At 46.2% G+C, this 15,577-nt stretch overlaps 1 long non-coding RNA gene across 8 annotated transcripts; it reads right to left on the bottom strand.

Annotated features, from left to right (window-relative positions):
• Positions 1-591: 591 nt before the first annotated feature.
• LOC123105737 (uncharacterized) lies at positions 592-5,829 on the bottom strand. Of its 8 annotated transcripts, none has more exons than XR_006450993.1 (6): positions 5,633-5,822; positions 4,661-4,800; positions 3,726-4,549; positions 1,543-3,602; positions 1,085-1,172; positions 592-873 (listed from the first exon to the last, which is right to left on the bottom strand). It is a non-coding gene; the product is annotated as an uncharacterized lncRNA (long non-coding RNA). The 8 variants fall into 8 exon arrangements; XR_006450996.1 differs by having other exon boundaries at positions 1,543-1,770; positions 2,645-3,602; positions 3,726-5,540; positions 5,633-5,789; XR_006450995.1 differs by having other exon boundaries at positions 1,543-3,208; positions 3,335-3,602; positions 3,726-5,540; positions 5,633-5,788.
• Between the last annotated feature and the right edge of the window lie 9,748 nt (positions 5,830-15,577).

The raw sequence follows: 15,577 nt of genomic DNA, 5'->3' as shown, positions 1-15,577 counted from the left end.
GCCATCTTGACCGGTTTCCCCCGCCCCCTCGTCACATTCGGCTACGCCATTGTTCTATCATTTGCTTACTCCATATCATTTCGCCATCATGTGCACACCCTTTTCCTAATCCTCTAAATTTATACCATGGCCCCCATCTCCTCTCCTCCAAATCCTCTTCCATTCCTCTTCTCGCAGCAAGCTTGTTGTATCTTGGCTAGCTTCACTCCTATGTATGTGCTCACATCACCATCATATGTACATCTTCTCCTACTCCACCTATTAGCTATGCCTACGGCTACCCCACCATTGATGTGTCCTCTACCTAATTGAGCATCATCCCAAGTAGCATCACTCATCGTTACATCCTAATCGAGCATAATTTTTTGTAAGCATCATTTTCTTTTACGCGGAACAATCTATTATCCATTGGACAATTTTAAAATGAATGTACACATTCTGCTTTACCGAAACTCAAAACTATCATGAGTGAATATTCTTCCAGAATGGACTTGATTTCTTAAATAATACACTTACAATGGTGTGTACCAGATAAAAATGATTAAAAGGAAGCATTTCCCAGTGGTAACCGTAAAATAAACACTGCAAATCGAGCGATAGAAATTTCAGATTTATTGAAGCCTGGCACTTGAAAGCTGGAGTAGTACGCACAGAAAGAAAAATTATTTTATGTTTTCCTAAAATAAGTCTCCCATGAACACATTGCACGAATGAGCAGGAAGACAGAGTGCAAACTTATATGTACACTAACTGGTCCGTTCATCCATTTTGAATAGACCAGCTACAAAAGCTCACTTGGTTCATTCTCGCCAGAATTCACTGACATGATAATCAAACATGTCCTGCAGTGTCCCCACACCCGGCGCGTCCAACCTGACAATTAAGTGCACACAAAAATGGTTTCGCTATCCATAAATAAGACCAACAAAATTTAGCATCTTTACAGGAAATACACCTATATATATTTCTGGGGTTTCTTACAAAGAAAATCATGGGAAGTAACTAAAAGAAGGTTAACATAGAGCTAACAGATATGAACAAACCAGACAATAAATGCATAGCGTCTGGGGAACGAAACCACTACCAGATACATGGTATCGCATGAGTGCCTGCCCTTCCTCTAGCCTGCAACATCTGGGAGCTGCATATATGCTTTCAGATTTGTGCTAATTCTGCAAATTCAGAATATGCCCAAAGACATTGTACATAGGTTTAGTTCTTTGCGATCCAATATATTCAGGAAAGAACAGTTTTAGTTCCATAGAGAAGGAATAAAAAAATTCGACCAAGACACCATCAGCCTGCTTATGCGATCAACATATAATTACTGGATTTCAACTTAAATAAATTCTTTGGAGATGATGTGCTAGCTATAAAGGGAATGACATTTGAGATGGTATACTGAGTCAATCGAACAACAAAAAGGAAGAACAAAATTGCTGTATTACATATTTACATGCAGTCACGTTGGGCACAAACTGAAAAATGAGTTCGCGATAAGATAACATAAGCCTGTCGTAGTTAAATATAACGGAGACGCACACAGAAGCTCTTCGCAGTTCACCGGATGAAATAGTTGGGTGTTCTGGATAGGTGGACTCCCGGTTGTGCCCAGCTGCGGCAACTGCCACACCCCACTGCCACCGGACGGCGCCCCCATCCAGGAATACACAAGTTGCCCCACGCCAACCAAGATCTTTCAAATCTTCTCTAGCATTGTCATCGCAAAAGGACTTTCATCAGTGGCTCGCTGACAATCTCCCCCAAACCCTACAAGAGATTCAAGGAAGTTTAAACTTCCATTTTGCACATGTGCAATTGAGTCACTCACCTTGCTAGATTATGTCAGATCTATTATCCATATTTAAGCCCTCCGAATTATTGTATTTTCCTGGCAAAATAATGGATCAACAAGTTTGTCCCTTCATATTGTCAAACACGGGCTGACGGGACCATCTACTTTGGTCGTTCAAATTATAAAACGCAATCATGATGTTGAAATCTCATCTCATTCCATCACGTGAGCTTTTCCCAGTTTTTTTAAAGAGCTTTTCTCAGTTTTGGACAAACTGAATGACGGTGACGATTTGTATATTGTAGCTTTTCCTTCATTACGCTTCACTGGTTAGATGGGAGAGCGCGCTGTGCCCCTATGTTCAACCCCAAAAACCTAGATTCAAGGTTGTAGGTCATAGTAGTTGTCATCACTCGCAAGCTTGCTTGTGCACTTTAAAAAACTGTATGACGAAGCACATCAAGAGAAGCAAAGGTGCTCTCAAGTTGTTATGCATATCATATAGCACATGTAGGACAACAAAATGACAGTCATCAAGGAAAATATATAATTACCAAAATCAACCCCAAATCAGCACTCCCCTCGCCATCTATGTATCAGACTACTTGGAACTGAACTGTATGTAAAGCAAGATTTAAGTGTTGACCATTAGTCCTCAATGTCCCGTGTGTTCTCCATCATGCTCCTGACTTTACTGTCATACTCTAGTTCGTAGTCTAAATTCAGTTACTGGTTGCACTCACCCCTAAGTGAACACTAAAAGTTTTAACAGGATAAATCACACATATATATCATTTCCTTAGTCAATAGAGTCCTGGAACTGTGTCACAAGATCCCGACAAAACTGACCGGAGTTTTCGTAGTTCTCTGAAACTTTTCATGTCTGGTTCGCTACTACTCACAGTTCTTTCCTGGATTCAATAAACCCCATGAAAGCAGACCATTTCTTGGGGTAAACAACTGAAAATAAGGTTGTAAAATTCATCAAAATCATCTAGAGCAAACAGTATGACATACTTTTTGCACAAGTACTGTAAAAACAAGTATTACCTGTCCTAGCCTTTTGGCTTGAACTGAAAAAACAGTATGACATACTTTTTTACTCCTACAACTACCTTCGTGATGATCGGATGAAAGTGTCGCAGACACTATGCACATTTATTTTGTTGGATTGTGCAGATCCAATTGAGCAGTCCCTAAAGCTGGAAGGATTATAGTTGAAAAAAAATACCTGGATAGCCTTTGTTGTGATACTACTTGCTTTATTGTCAATGAGGAAGTGCTAGAAGTATGAGAAAAATCCCAGTATACCATCAATTATTGATTACTTGTCAGACCCAAGAAAGCATTCACACCTCCAAGATGTTTGTTAGACTGTTAACATAGCATGAATTCACTTCAGATTACTCCTTTCTGTACATATAATTAGATAAAAGAGAATACTGGTTATGAACTATATTCATAATATGAATGACAGTGTGAATCTCTCGGCAGAATTATGAAGCAAATATTGGTTAGGAACCAAGGTTAAAAGCAAACCTCGCATATGATAATATTGCTATTCTTTTCTTCTTCATTTCCATTTTTTTTCTTCAGTCCATAAGTGCATGAACTGAACAACCAAATCAGATTTAAGCAGAAATAGAACAATAGAGGGGTTGGGTGCAGATCATCCAGTTTTAAACATCAAGAACTGGAATTTGCAAAAACAGTAATCTACCTGGCGATGTTGGATGTCGTCCACCGGAGGAGATGGAGGAGCATGTCCCGATGTCCCAATGGAAACTCCTTGACCTCTCAAGTCCATCTACCAAACACGTAAAAATTCCTCAAATCATCTCCAATTGGCATGTCAATCGACATGTTCTTGCTTCCTGACCGGCTCAAAAGAAAATTCAAAGAGAAAATAGAGAGGAACGTGAGTTGTAACCATTGACAGAAGACGCTTGTGAGGGCCAGTGCGGCGCAGCGAGCCGGCGTCGGCAACAGCAAGGGCGCGTCCACCAGCCGCGAGAGCCGAACTAGTCGGGCGCCGCGGGGGCAGCGCGTCGATGGGCGGTCGAGCCGTTGCGGAGGGTGGCGGGGCTCGGACGCGGGGACGGGGATTTCCTGCGCCGATTAGCTCCCATCCGTGGACGGACGCGGATCAGGTCGAGGACGGCGCGCTGATGCCGCCGTGGATCTGGGCGCTCCCTCTCCCTTCCCTTGCCTTGCCTTCCCTTCCCTTCCCTTGGGAGAGGAATAGAAGGTTGGGGGCGACGGCACAGGGGGGCGAGGAGATCGCCGGCGGCGGGGTTGGATTGGGGTGCGGCGGCAGCGGCGGCTGCGACTGGAGACGGGAGAGGTGGTAGGGCTAGCGATTGGTTCTGTCGCGACGCTAAAACCAGCGGAGGGGAGGTGGTGGACGGAACCAAAAAAATCTACGAAGGTTAACCGGCGAAAAAAAACCGGACGAAAGTGGTGGGACGAAAATTGACCGGCGAAGACTACCAACTGCTTCATTAAGAGTAGAGATACGGTATCTACCTATGTTACTCTAATCCTCCCTCTCTTTTTTAATTATGTGTCACATAAGCATGTTTGCTAGTCCCAAATGTATGTTACCCCACTATGGCCAGCCTAAGCAGATCATGTTTGTGAGAAGCATGATTTTCCGAGGCATATATACCACCCCACATCATCTGTCCGGTGTAGACAAATCATGGCGACGCAATTGTTCCTCAACGATGAACTGTTCTTCCTCTTTGGTTTACCCTGCACTTGTTTTCAAATCATAAAATTTGACAACTACTTCAGTTCCTTTGCACATAACAAAATCGCACAATCGCACCCAACACAAAACTGAAAAGAGAAAAAGGGACTCACGGCGCAGCCGCACACGATCTCCTACATGCATTTGGTCCCGTTGACATTCTGCCTGCTCACCTCCCATGAATACAAATTGTAGAATTCGTACGCCTCTGCCAGCGATTTCATATGAAAAAATCGTCCAGAGAATCCTACTCCTGCAATAGCAATAGTACTTACTAGTTGTAGCAATTCATGGGGTTCCCCTGAAAATAAATCAAGCGAGAACTACTTTGGTAGTGTGGCAGAGATTAGTTGTAGCTCTAAGCACCCATTCAGAAAAGAAAGAGAAAAAAGTGCTCGTCTCAGTCAACCAAGATGGAGGGGCTACCCGCGCTTCCAGCCAACGCAGATAGTAGTGCTCGCGGCCGCCGGAGCACTGCGGCTGAAGGACTAAACTGCGCTGCACGAGTCAACGATGCGCGCCCTGTCACCGGCGCCTGCCTGTGTTTTGATTTTCGGTTTGAGATTTTTTTGCCCTAGGTCGAGATGGCTGAATTTCGGCCATTTTTAAAATCTTCGGCTGAAATTTGACTACAATTTGACTTAAATTTAATCAAAATTTACCAAATTTAAGCAATTTCGGTTTAAAAATACTTTTCGCCCCAGGCCGAGATGGCCGAAATTCGACCGAAATCCACTTTTTTCAGCCGAAAAACAAAACAAAGGCGCCTGCCGACGCCACACCTCCGCCAGCCGACGCAACGTCGTGCGGGACTCGCCCGACAGCTCGACATCAGACAGGTCGCCAACCAGACCGCGAGCCGGCGGGACCTAATTCACCGCTGGTGTCTCCGGCGACTCTACGCCTACGACAGAGTCGGCCACGGCGGGACCGGCGATGCCGGAAACGAACGGCACGCCGCGTACCACGGAATCGCTTGCCGTCCCCATCGATCTGCAGTACCGGCTCCGCGGGGAGCAAACTCGTAAGCCATGAAGTAGATCAAGAACAAAGATAGGGCCGGAGTTTAAGAGAGTTTAACTCACCCAGAGGCCAACGCCGGTGCCGTCGCTGCGGGAGTCGCCATGGACAGATCCAGACGGACCTCCAGCCTCAAATCGAAAAAGAGAAGCGGTGCAAGACGCAGGACAGCCTCCAACTAGGACAGTACCGGGCCTGCGAGGTAAAGAAAAGGGGCCGCACTGCACGCTCTGCGCAAAAGTTCCCTTTTGCGTCAGCTGTGTGCCTCCCGCTGAGCCCACATGCGCGACGTGGACACGGGTATTCGAAAGTATGGACTGATGCATCTCTCATTATCTCATTACCACAATCTTTAACGCACGGATCACCTCGCCAGGACGCCCCGATACCTGCGATCAGATGCCGCTGCGTGCAGCCTGTCCGCTCTCAACTAATGCCTGGCTACACCTAAAAAAACTAATGCCTGGCTACAATGTTACATTGACACATTGGTGGTAAATCACACAGCACACGGCCTACTATGTTCTCTCACCCGTTATGTTGAGGACTTGTTGGTTGATGACATGACTAGATAATTATACATACTACTTATGAAATAACATACAGACCATTAAGTATGCCTTCATTCAAACAAGAGATACATTCGTACACATGGATCAATCTGGTTGGTGAACAATTAAGTAGGGACAAGTACAAATAGATGGACTAATTAGTTGGTTAGGGAGCCCAGTTGGACCCCCGCGTCGCCCTCCTCTGGCGACACGGGGGGAACGCATCCGCCGCCGCCAGGAACCCCCCTGCACCCACCACCGTTGCGCCGCCGCCGGAGGGCCGGCCGGCGAAGCCGTGCCGCGCCCCGGGATGGTGGCGGCAGGGCGGATCCGTCCCCCATGCGCTTCCCCCTCCCCGCCCCGCGGATCCACCAGCCGCCGCCGGGACGCGCCATCCCCCGCCCGCTTCCGCCGCGTTGCCGTCGGTGGGCTGACCGGCGAGGCCGCGCCACGCCCCAGGATGCTGCCGCCGGCCAGATTCGTCCCCCGCGCGACTCCCCCACCCCCGGCCCCGCGTCCTCCCCACCCCCACCCTGGCTCTGGCGCAGGCGCCACTCCTCCCAGCGCTGCTGCACGTCCATGCCTGACGCCCTCCCCAGCAGACCTTCCCTCCACCCTCCGCGGTGAGGCCATGCCCTGCTGGTGCGACCGGTCGTGGGTTGGGTGCGGGATCTGCGGCCAGTCGCGGGGGTGTTCGCAGTCTGCCTTCCTGCAGGCGGCCCCCTCGTATCCGGCGGCCCTCTCCTTCCCAAGCTGCGGTGATGGCTCATGCGCGGAGGCAACGAAGGTACATTGCTAGAGGCAGTCACGAAGTCCCTCAAGACGGGTACTTGCTGGCGCTGCTCCGGCCCCGGCGAACTTGGACCCGCGTCTCTCTGGTGTCCATGGCTGCCGGTGTCCTCTGCCGGGCGGCTCCGGCCTCGAGAACCCAGCAGCTGCGTCCCTTCCAGCTCGCCTGGCTCCTCGATGTCTCGAAGGCTATGGCCACGGCAGCTCGGATCTGCGTACCTCCAATCCTAGCTTGCCGGCGTTGCTGTTCGCCGCCGCCCCACCCCCTCGTGGTTTACTTCACTGTCTGTCCTACATTGTACACTTCAAAGCCTTCCCTTTTTGCCAGATCCAATGCTCGTGGATCCAGAGGACGTGCCACCCTCCGACGGCAGGTGCAGCCCGCCAACCCCCCTTCCGACATGGCGGCTCCGATCAGCGTTGGCTTCCTCATCCTCGTTTCCAGATTCGGCGGCTATGGGATTGCTTAGCCTCAGGCCAGGGAGAAATCCCTGCTCGGTTTGCCGATGCTGGTAACAACGACGTCTGCGGATGTCGTTTCCTCCTTGGAGGCGTTGTCAAGGCCCTCGGCTGCACCCCTCTTCGAGCTCAGGGGAAACCCTAGGCCCGGTTCCTCCGGACCGGATGGCGACGGTGTCTCGGCGTCGTATTCCTTCTTGAAGGCACCATCTTGTTTGCTCGCGGTGTCCCCAGTCTTGGCTCCGGCGATGTTGGTGACCTTGTTGGTTCGAGTTTGCCGCTCTTTGTTTGGATTTGGTAGGTTTAGCTGTGTTGTATCCTCTCTTCGGGCTAAGCATCCCTTGTCTTTCTGTTGGAAATATGCCCTAGAGGCAATAATAAATTGATTATTATTATATTTCCTTGTTCATGATAATCGTTTATTATCCATGCTAGAATTTTATTGATAGGAAACTCAGATACATGTGTGGATACATAGACAAACACCATGTCCCTAGTAAGCCTCTAGTTGACTAGCTCGTTGATCAATAGATGGTTATGGTTTCCTGACCATGGACATTGGATGTCGTTGATAACGGGATCACATCATTAGGAGAATGATGTGATGGACAAGACCCAATCCTAAGCATAGCACAAGATCGTGTAGTTCGTATGCTAAAGCTTTTCTAATGTCAAGTATCATTTCCTTAGACCATGAGATTGTGCAACTCCCGGATACCGTAGGAGTGCTTTGGGTGTGCCAAATGTCACAATGTAACTGGGTGGCTATAAAGGTACACTATGGGTATCTCCGAAAGTGTCTGTTGGGTTGGCATGAATCGAGACTGGGATTTGTCACTCCGTGTGACGGAGAGGTATCTCTGGGCCCACTCGGTAGGACATCATCATAATGTGCACAATGTGATCAAGGAGTTGATCACGGGATGATGTGTTATGGAATGAGTAAAGAGACTTGCCGGTGACGAGATTGAACAAGGTATCGGTATACCGACGATCGAATCTCGGGCAAGTATCGTACCGCTAGACAAAGGGAATTGTATACGGGATTGATTAAGTCCTTGACATCGTGGTTCATCCGATGAGATCATCGTGGAACATGTGGGAGCCAACATGGGTATCCAGATCCCGCTATTGGTTATTGACCGGAGAACGTCTCGGTCATGTCTGCTTGTCTCCCGAACCCGTAGGGTCTACACACTTAAGGTTCGATGACGCTAGGGTTATAAAGGAAGTTTGTATGTGGTTACCGAATGTTGTTCGGAGTCTCGGATGAGATCCCGGACGTCACGAGGAGTTCCGGAATGGTCCGGAGGTAAAGATTTATATATAGGAAATCCTGTTTCGGCTATCGGGACAAGTTTCGGGGTCATCGGTATTGTACCGGGACCATCGAAAGGGTCCCGGGGGCCCACTGGGTGGGGCCACCTGCCCCGGGGGGGCACATGGGCTATAGGGGGTGCGCCTTGGCCTACATGGGCCAAGGGCACCAGCCCCAAGGGGCCCATGCGCCTAGGGTTTCACAAAAGGGAAGAGTCCCAATAGTGGAAGGCACCTCCTAGGTGCCTTGGGGGGGAGGGAAACCTCCCTGGCCGCCGCCCCCCTGGAGATTGGATCTCCTAGGGCCGGCGCCCCCCCCCCTTGGCCCTCCTATATATAGTGGGGAAGGAGGGCCTCTCAAGAAACACCTTTGCCTTTGGTGCAGCCCTCCCCTTCTCCCAAGTACTTCTCCTCTCCCGTGGTGCTTGGCGAAGCCCTGCAGGATTGCCACGCTCCTCCACCACCACCACGCCGTTATGCTGCTGCTGGATGGAGTCTTCCTCAACCTCTCCCTCTCTCCTTGCTGGATCAAGGCGTGGGAGACGTCACCGGGCTGTACGTGTGTTGAACGCGGAGGTGCCGTCCGTTCGGCACTTGGTCATCGGTGATTTGGATCACGACGAGTACGACTCCATCAACCCCGTTCACTTGAACACTTCCGCTTAGCAATCTACAAGGGTATGTAGATGCACTCTCCTTCCCCTCGTTGCTGGTCTCTCCATAGATAGATCTTGGTGACACGTAGGAAAATTTTGAATTTCTGCTACGTTCCCCAACAGTGGCATCATGAGCCAGGTCTATGCGTAGTTTCTATGCACGAGTAGAACACAAAGTAGTTGTGGGCGTTGATTTTGTTCAATATGCTTGCCGTTACTAGTCCAATCTTGATTCGGTGGCATTGTGGGATGAAGCGGCCCGGACCGACCTTACACGTACTCTTACGTGAGACTGGTTCCACCGACTGACATGCACTAGTTGCATAAGGTGGCTAGCGGGTGTCTGTCTCTCCCACTTTAGTCGGATCGGATTTGATGAAAAGGGTCCTTATGAAGGGTAAATAGCAATTGGCATATCACGTTGTGGTTTTTGCGTAGGTAAGAAACGTTCTTGCTTGAAACCCATAGCAGCCACGTAAAACATGCAAACAACAATTAGAGGACGTCTAACTTGTTTTTGTAGGGTATGCTATGTGATGTGATATGGCCAAAGGATGTGATGAATGATATATGTGATGTATGAGATTGATCATGTTCTTGTAATAGGAATCACGACTTGCATGTAAATTAGTATGACAACCGGCAGGAGCCATAGGGGTTGTCTTTATTTATTGTATGACCTGCGTGTCATTGAACAACGCCATGTAATTATTTTACTTTATTGCTAACAGGAAGCCATAGTAGTAGAAGTAATAAGTTGGCGAGACAACTTCATGGAGACACAATGATGGAGATCATGATGATGGAGATCATGGTGTCATGCCGGTGACGATGATGATCATGGAGCCCCGAAGATGGAGATCAAAAGGAGCAATATGATATTGGCCATATCATGTCACTATTTGATTGCATGTGATGTTTATCATGTTTATGCATCTTGTTTTCTTAGAACGACGGTAGTAAATAAGATAATCTCTCATTAAAATTTCAAGAAAGTGTTCCCCCTAACTGTGCACCGTTGCGACAGTTCGTTGTTTCAAAGCACCACATGATGATCGGGTGTGATAGATCCTTACGTTCACATACAACGGGTGTAAGACAGTTTTACACATGCAAAACACTTAGGGTTGACTTGACGAGCCTAGCATGTGCATAGACATGGCCTCGGAACACAGAAGACCGAAAGGTCGAGCATGAGTCGTATGGTAGATACGATCAGCATGAAGATGTTCACCGATGTTGACTAGTCCGTCTCACGTGATGATCGGACATGGCCTAGTTGACTCGGATCATGTAATCACTTAGATGACTAGAGGGATGTCTATCTGAGTGGGAGTTCATAAGATGAACTTAATTATCCTGAACATAGTCAAAAGGTCTTCGCAAATTATGTTGTAGCTCGCGCTTCAGTTCTACTGTTTAGATATGTTCCTAGAGAAAATTTAGTTGAAAGTTGATAGTAGCAATTATGCGGACTAGGTCCGTAAACTGAGGATTGTCCTCATTGCTTCTTAGAAGGCTTATGTCCTTAATGCACCGCTCAATGTGCTGAACCTCGAACGTTGTCTGTGGATGTTGCGAACATCTGACATACACGTTTTGATAACTACGTGATAGTTCAGTTAAACGGTTTAGAGTTGAGGCACCGAAGACGGTTTTTGAAACGTCGCGAAACATATGAGATGTTTCGAGGGCTGAAATTGGGATTTCAGGCTCGTGCCCATGTCAAGAGGTATAAGACCTCCGACGATTTTCTTAGCCTGCAAACTAAGGGAGAAAAGCTCAATTGTTGAGCTTGTGCTCAGATTGTCTGAGTACAACAATCATTTGAATCGAGTGGGAGTTGATCTTCTAGATGAGACAGTGATGTTTCTCCAAAGTCATTGCCACCAAGCTGCTAGAGCTTCGTGATGAACTAAAAATATATCAGGGACATATATGATGATCCTTGAGATATTCGCGATGTTTGACACCAAAGTAGAAATCAAGAAGGAGCATCAATTGTTGATGGTTGGTGAAACCACTAGTTTCAAGAAGGGCAAGGGCAAGAAGGGATACTTCATGAAACGGCAATTCAGCTGCTGCTCTGGTAAAGAAACCCAAGGTTGAACCCAAACCCGAGACTAAGTGCTTCTGTAAGAAGGGGAACAGCCACTGGAGCAGAATTACCCTAGATACTTGGTAGATTAGAAGGCTGGCAAGGTCGATAGAAGTATATTGGATATACATTGTGTTGATGTGTACTTTACTAGTACTCCTAGTAGCACCAGGGTATTAGATACCGGTTCGGTTGCTAAGTGTTAGTAACTCGAAATAAAAGCTACGGAATAAACGGAGACTAGCTAAAGGTGAGCTGACGATATGTGTTGGAAGTGTTTCCAATGTTGATATGATCAAGCATCGCACGCTCCCTCTACCATCGAGATTGGTGTTAAACCTAAATAATTATTATTTGGTGTTTGCGTTGAGCATAGACATGATTGGATTATGACTATAGCAATACGGTTATTCATTTAAGGAGAATAATTGTTACTCTGTTTATTTGAATAATACCTTCAATGGTCTTACGCCTAAAATGAATGGTTTATTGAATCTCGATCGTAGTGATACACATGTTCATGCCAAAAGATATAAGATAGTAATGATAGTACCACCTACTTGTGGCACTGCCACTTAAGTCATATCGGTATAAAATGCATGAAGAAGCTCCATGTTGATGGATCTTTGGGCTCACTCGTTTTTGAAAAGTTTGAGACATGCGAACCATGTCTATTGGTGTATATGCATGAAGAAACTCTCATGCAAATGGACCGTTTGAACTCACTTGATCTTGAATCACTTGAGACATGCAAATCATACCACATGGGCAAGATGACTGAAATCCTTGATTTCAGTAAAATGGAACCAGAAAGCAACTTGCTGGAAGTAATACATTTTGATGTATGCAGTCCAATGAGTGCTGAGGCGTGTAGTAGATATCGTTATGTTCTTACTTCACAGATGATTTGAGTAGATGTTGAGTATATTTACTTGATGAATCATGAGTCTGAATTATTGAAAGGTTCAAGTAATTTCAGGGTGAAGTTGAAAGATCGTCGTGACAAGAGGATAAAATATCTATGATATGATCATAGAGATGAATATCTTAATTACGAGTTTGGCACAGAATTAAGACATTGTGGAAATTGTTTCACAACTGATACAGCCTGGAACACCATAGTGTGATGGTGTGTCTGAACATCATAACTGCACCCTATTGGATATGATGCATACCATGATGTCTCTTATCGAATTACCACGATAGTTTATGGGTTAGGCATTAGAGACAACCACAGTCACTTTAAATAGGGCACCACTTAATTCCGATGATATGACACCGTATGAACTATGGTTTAGAGAAACCTAAGCTGTCATTTCTTAAAAGTTTGGGGCTGCGACGCTTATGTGGAAAAGTTTCAGGCTGATAAACTCGAACCCAAAGCGGATAAATGCATCTTCATAGGACACCCAAAACAGTTGGGTATACCTCCTGTCTCAGATCCGAAAGCAATAAGGGATTGTTTCTAGAATCGGGTCCTTTCTCGAGGAAAAGTTTCTCTCGAAAGAATTGAGTGGGAGGATGGTGGAGACTTGATGAGGTTATTGAACCATCACTTCAACTAGTGTATAGCAGGGCACAAAGAGTTGTTCCTGTGGCACCTACACCAATTGAAGTGGAAGCTTATGATATTGATCATGAGACTTCGGATCAGGTCACTCCCAAGCCTCGTGGGATGGCAAGGATGCGTACTACTTCAGAGTGGTACGTAATCCTGTCTTGGAAGTCATGTTGCTAGACAACAATGAACCTACGAGCTATGGAGAAGCGATGGTGGGCCCGGATTCCGATAAATGGCTCGAGGCCATAAAATCCGAGAGAGGATCCATGTATGAAAACAAAGTATAGACTTTGGCAGAACTACTTGATGGTCGTGAGGCTGTTGAGTACAAATGGATTTAAAAGGAAGACGGACAATGATGGTAAATGCCACCATTAAGAAAGCTCGACTTGTCGTTAAGAAGTTTCCCGACAAGTTCAAGGAGTTGACTACGGTGAGACTTTCTCACTCGTAGCGATGCTAAGAGTCTGTTGGAATTATATTAGCAATTACTGCATCATTTATGAAATCTTGTAGATAGGATATCAAAACATTGTTTCCTCGACGATTTTTGAGGAAAGGTTGTATGTGATACAACCGGAGGTTTTGTCAATCCTGAAATATGCTAATAAGTATGCAAAGCTCCAGCAATCCTTCTGAGGACTGGAGTAAGCATCTCGGAGTTGGAATGTATGCTTTGATGAGATGATCAAAGATTTTGGGTGTATACAAAGTTTATGAGAAACTTGTATTTCCAAAGAAGTGAGTGGGAGCACTATAGAATTTCTGATGAGTATATGTTGTTGACATATTGTTGATCGGAAATGATATAGAATTTCTGGAAAGCATATAGGGTTATTTGGAAAGTGTTTTTCAATGGAAAGCCTGAATTAAGCTACTTGAACATTGAGCATCAAGATCTATAAGGATAGATCAAAACGCTTGATAGTACTTTCAAATGAGCACATACCTTGACATGATCTTGAAGGTGTTCAAGATGGATCAGTCAAAGAAGGAGTTCTTGCCTGAGTTGTAAGGTATGAAGTTAAGACTTAAAGCTCGACCACGGCAGAATAGAGAGAAAGGACGAAGGTCGTCCCCTATGCTTAAGACATAGGCTCTACAGTATGCTATGCTGTGTACCGCACCTGAAATGTGCCTTGCCATGAGTCAGTCAAGGGGTACAAGAGTGATCCAAGAATGGATCACAGAACAACGGTCAAATTTATCCTTAGTAACTAGTGGACTAAGGAATTTTCTCGATTATGGAGGTGGTAAAAGAGTTAGTCGTAAAGGGTTACGTCGATGCAAGCTTAACACCTATCCGGATAGCTCTGAGTAGAGATACCGGATATGTATAATGGAGCAACAATTTAGAATAGCTCCAAGTAGAACAGTTATTTGGAATAGCTCCAAATAGAATGTGGTAGCTACATCTAGGAGATGACATAGAGATTTGTAAAGCACACACGGATCTGAAAGGTTCAGACCCGTTGACTAAAACCTCTCTCACAAGCAACATGATCAAACCCAGAACTCATTGAGTGTTAATCACATAGTGATGTGAACTAGATTATTGACTCTAGTAAACTCTTTGGATGTTGGTCACATGGCGATGTGACCTATGAGTGTTAATCACATGGCGATGTGAACTAGATTATTGACTCTAGTGCAAGTGGGAGACTGTTGGAAATATGCCCTAGAGGCAATAATAAATTGATTATTATTATATTTCCTTGTTCATGATAATCGTTTATTATCCATGCTAGAATTGTATTGATAGGAAACTCAGATACATGTGTGGATACATAGACAAACACCATGTCCCTAGTAAGCCTCTAGTTGACTAGCTCGTTGATCAATAGATGGTTACGGTTTCCTGACCATGGACATTGGATGTCGTTGATAACGGGATCACATCATTAGGAGAATGATGTGATGGACAAGACCCAATCCTAAGCATAGCACAAGATCGTGTAGTTCGTATGCTAAAGCTTTTCTAATGTCAAGTATCATTTCCTTAGACCATGAGATTGTGCAACTCCCGGATACCGTAGGAGTGCTTTGGGTGTGCCAAACGTCACAACGTAACTGGGTGGCTATAAAGGTACACTACGGGTATCTCCGAAAGTGTCTGTTGGGTTGGCACGAATCGAGACTGGGATTTGTCACTCCGTGTGACGGAGAGGTATCTCTGGGCCCACTCGGTAGGACATCATCATAATGTGCACAATGTGATCAAGGAGTTGATCACGGGATGATGTGTTACGGAACGAGTAAAGAGACTTGCCGGTGACGAGATTGAACAAGGTATCGGGATACCGACGATCGAATCTCGGGCAAGTATCGTACCGCTAGACAAAGGGAATTGTATACGGGATTGATTAAGTCCTTGACATCGTGGTTCATCCGATGAGATCATCGTGGAACATGTGGGAGCCAACATGGGTATCCAGATCCCGCTGTTGGTTATTGACCGGAGAACGTCTCGGTCATGTCTGCTTGTCTCCCGGACCCGTAGGGTCTACACACTTAAGGTTCGATGACGCTAGGGTTATATAGGAAGTTTGTATGTGGTTACCGAATGTTTTTCGGAGTCC

Source organism: Triticum aestivum, chromosome 5A, assembly GCF_018294505.1.
Source record: "Triticum aestivum cultivar Chinese Spring chromosome 5A, IWGSC CS RefSeq v2.1, whole genome shotgun sequence".
NCBI classification, from domain to species: Eukaryota; Viridiplantae; Streptophyta; class Magnoliopsida; order Poales; family Poaceae; genus Triticum; species Triticum aestivum.
This window is presented reverse-complemented; position numbering and strand designations above follow the sequence as displayed.